Below are 4,559 nucleotides of genomic sequence, written 5' to 3' on the forward strand. Positions count from 1 at the left end.
ATGAAGTTTAACAGGCATGACTCCAGGTCCCTTTCCATCAGCCTCACTGACCTATGACACTTCAGATGATGAAATTCCAACAATTTTCTCCATGAGTAAGGAAAACAAGGAGAAGAAGACCCTGCCAACTTTCAATAGACGCACAGCAGAAACAAGACAACATCTTGGTTGTTACACAGTATTGGTATTTCGGGTTGTTTGTTACAACAGCATAACCTAGTCTTTGATGCCTGCTATTGGTGAAACTTTCATTTAAACGATGCAAACAGATTAACGCCCCAGTGAGTAGGTAGAGAACATAAAGGGGGTGTTAGTAGTGCCTTCCTTTTTTTTTTAATTTTTCTTTTTTTTTATTGTTGGGGATTCCTTGAGGGTATAAGAAACCAGGTTACACAGATTCCATTTGTTAGGTAAAGTCCCTCTCATACTTGTATCTTGTCCCCAAAAGGTGTGTCACACACTGATAAAAATATGGAATGCTTCCAAATTTGCGTGTCATCCTTGCACAGGGGCCATGCTAATCTTCTCTGTATCGTTCCAATTTTAGTATATGTGCTGCTAAAGCGAGCAGAGAAGTGCCTTACTTGTAATGGCTTATTTTTACTATTCCTCCATAGGAACATTTCAACCAGTTGTCCTGGGATTGTTGGCTATTCTGCAAAGCAAATATATGTGTGCAAACATATCCACATGATGCCGCCTTAGAGAATTCACAGTGGCTACGCTGGCCCAGTGGCCCAGACAAATAAACAGCATTTGCTTCCTTTTCTCTCTCTTTTCTCTGATAGCTGGCGAGTACTGGAGTTTTTCAGCTCCCTCCACTGAGACGGTGGTGACAATGATCCTGTTGTTCTCTGGAGGCCCCCTGGCATGGTTAAGTCGCTTGAAACTGTTTAATAATCTGTGCAGGTCTTGTTGGGTTGTGAAATCCCAGAGCCACTTCCTCGTGCTTTATCTTCCACCTCTCTCATTTTTTTCCATGAACAGAAGAGTCTCTCAGGGTCTTTATAAAGCATGTCCATCACAGACTTGGCTACAATGGGAAAATGCTTGGGGAAAATACTTTCACCATTAGGAACAAATAAGAATAGAGGACAGCAGCAGGCAATAAATAGCTTATTTTTAGATTCCAACACTTTAGCAGTGTTACCTTCTGATTTGAAAGAAGATGATATACAAGGTCGGGCAATTAAGTTCACGAACTGATCCTAGAAAAAGTGCCACATGCCTGATCAGAGTATCACCACAGTCACCCTCAAAGTATTCCCCTTAAGAAGCTATGAAGTGATGCCAGTGCCTAGTCCAGTCCTCAAAGCACTTTTTCCGGGATATGTTCATCACTTTGATTGTCTGACTCCATATATGTGGAGAGGCAAATGTTGCAGGTAAGCAACTTACATACAACCAAAAAGGGTGATTGGATGGTTTCTCCCTCACCTGGAGTCTAAGCCTCAACTTCTTGAGGACCAGACTAAGGAAGGAAGAAAAAAAAACAAAACTATAACAATAGCAGCAACAACAACAACAAACTCTTTGCAGTCCCCACTTATAGCAAACATTGTTGTTCACCCGATACGCATTCCCCCTTTTCTTTGCTAGTGGAACCACACTTGGTTGAGTGATGGTGTGCCTCACTTTCTTTGATGAATTAGGATTACAAGATAATCCTGACTTTCCTGTCTTCCTTAGCCTCCATTACAGCTGGGGGCAGTCATAGGTTCAACTTTTGGCAATAAGATATAAAAGGGAACTTCCCAGGACAATGGAGAGGTTTCTTGAATGTACATGTGATAATTGAATAACTGAGCCAGTGGAAATCATGTTCTGACCATGAAGGAAAAGAAAAGAAATTTTAAGAAACATTGGCTGATTACTGGACCAAAGTCAGCAGCTGCTGACCTTCAGTCTTCTTGTGACTAAAGAAAAATGAACCCTATTTGTTTTATTTTGTTGTTTTAGAAGCTAAAAGCATCCACGATCTCAGACTTTCCTTCTTATAAGAATAATATTGTTTCAATGATGCCCTTTTTACTACACAGACCTATTAGCTCCTAATTATTGCAAATGTCTCTATTTCAGAGGAGAATCTTGGCTTTATCAAAAATCTTACTTTTGGCAGTACAGTGGCTCATGTCTGTAATCCCAGCACACTAAGAGACTGAGGCTCAGGTGGATTGCTTGAGCTCAGTCAGGAGTTCGAGACCAGCCGGAGCAAATGCAAGAACCCATCTCTATAATAGCCAGGCGTTGGAGCAGGCACCAGTAGTCCCAGCTACTCAGAAGGCTAAACCAAGATCATTGCTTACGCCCCATAGTTTGAGGTTGCTATGAGCCAAGGCACTCTATCTAGGCTGACAGAGTGAGACTCTGTCTCAAAAAAAAAAAAAGAAAGAAAAAAACACTTTTTTATCCTTAAAATTGATGAAGCAGATTGTTCTTTAAAATTTGCTCTGAAAGTAGTTTTTCCTCTGCTTCTAAAAAAATGGTGAGATCATTTTTGTAATGAAACATTTCTCCTTACAATCTGATGTTCCCCCAACCCCTCACATACATGCACTCATTCATAGCTTCAGAAATGACTGATGCGTATCTCAGATCACTCTTTACACAAATAGGTGGCATGTAAAAATCTTCACTGGCATTGTGCACAGTCTCCTGAAGTTTCCCATTTCCACATATATATACATCACGGTTTCCTCCTTTCCATGTTGTAAAGCTAAGAGATTCTACAAACAGGTGGGAAAGTGGTCAACACATGATCACATGCAACAAGACCCACTGGCCTTTCAGAACCAAGACCCTTAAGGCAAGGTGTAAGGCAGCACCAGCCCAGATTGAATTACTCTAAAGAAGTGTTATTTAAAGCACATTCCAGAGAATGTGATTTCCATGAGGCACTTCTGAAAGAGATAAAAAGAGTCTCTAGGACAAACAATGAGAGAAACATTGCATACTTCATTGCACTTTTAGAGGATTTTTAGTCCCTCTTATGTTGCTGGTGACCACAGTGCCTTTGACCATGTTGCTCTTTTGTCAAGACATTTCTTCTCTTTTCCTCCTCAGCCTAAACTTGCCCTTCATTCTCAGTGTCATTATTTCATCCTGAACTTCCCTGACCAGATCACAATCTTCCCTTGTGCATGCTTGATAGCACCATGTTCCTCTCCAAAGCAGTACTACAATTAAAATTGTGTGTTATTGGTAAAATTGAGTGATGAGTCTATTTTTCTCACTAGATTGTTGTAAATTCTATGAAGACAAGAACTATGTTTTGCCTAGCAGAGTAACTCTGAGGCATGGGGAGCACTTAAAAAATAGCTCTCGATGGAATGAATGACCACAGGAGACATATTTACATGTTAATGGCTCAAAAATATCCTATAGTCAAGAGCTCTAATTAATTTTGCTTAACTCTACATTTTCCACATTTGTTTGAACTACAGAAGTTGTTTTTTTCATGTAATTCCCATTAACATCCTGCAAAATAAGGGCTCTAAAAACCATATATTTTTAATGTTTTAGAAATCTAAAGGAGGCTTGGAATTTATTTGTTTAACTCACATATTTTTCAGAGAAGGAAGGCAAGGCACAGTAATTAAGTGTCCTTTCTAAGAACACAGGTATTAGTTAAGGTTCTCCAGAGAGACAAAACTAGTAGTGTATATGGTAGGAGATTAATTAGAGGAAACTAAATCACATGATCACAGAAGTGGGGAAGTCTCACGACAGGCTGTCTATAAGCTGGAGCACCAGAGAAGCCAGTGATGTGGCTTAGTCCGGAAGCTTGGGAACCATGGAAAATGACGATTCAGCCTCCAGGCTGAGACCAAAGACCCAAGAATCCCTGAAAGGCCACTGGTACACATCCCAGAGGCCAAAATCCAAAGAAACTGGAATCTGGTATTCAAGGGCAGGAGAAAAAAGCACAGCCTGCTCCAGAAGGGAGAGAGCGAGCAGAGAGAAGTCCATCCCTCCTTTCCTCCCTGTTTGTCCCAGCCAGGCCCCTGCTGGCTGGATGGTGCCCACACAGTAAAGACTAGTAGTCTTCCTCTCTTGGTGCACTGACTCAGGCAGTCGCCTCTAGAAACACACACACGCACACACACACACACACACACACACACACACACACTCCCAGAAGCAATGCTTCCACCGCCATCCAGGCATTCCTTATTCCAGGAATGCTGACATGTAAAATTAGCCGTCACAGCACGTAACTGGTTCTTGGCAGAATCAGCTCTTCTGATGCCTAGTCCCATGATCTCTCCATGTCCTTGTATTATTTCCCTGAAGCCAGAATTATGTGAAATTCAGTTATAAAACAGAGTAGGAAAAGGACTGACAGGCTGTTAGGAATTTCATTTCGAGCCATTCTGGCTTCTCTTCAGTTTCATTGAGGCATTTATTTGTGACTTACTCATGTAACATTTATTTAGACTTAGTCATTTAACATTAATGACTATAATGTTAAAACCTAAAATACTGACGTTGAATTTAATCCTTAGGGAAGACATGTTTAACACTACGAAATGTCAGCCTCCACTTTCCATCATAACCCC

At 41.0% G+C, this 4,559-nt stretch overlaps 1 non-coding gene across 1 annotated transcript; it reads right to left on the minus strand.

The window, feature by feature from the left end:
- Nucleotides 1-465: 465 nt before the first annotated feature.
- Nucleotides 466-571, minus strand: LOC128580019 (U6 spliceosomal RNA). The gene has a single exon (XR_008378382.1). It is a non-coding gene; the product is annotated as a U6 spliceosomal RNA (small nuclear RNA).
- Nucleotides 572-4,559: the final 3,988 nt, after the last annotated feature.

Source organism: Nycticebus coucang, chromosome 2 (genome assembly GCF_027406575.1).
Source record: "Nycticebus coucang isolate mNycCou1 chromosome 2, mNycCou1.pri, whole genome shotgun sequence".
NCBI classification, from domain to species: domain Eukaryota; kingdom Metazoa; phylum Chordata; class Mammalia; order Primates; family Lorisidae; genus Nycticebus; species Nycticebus coucang.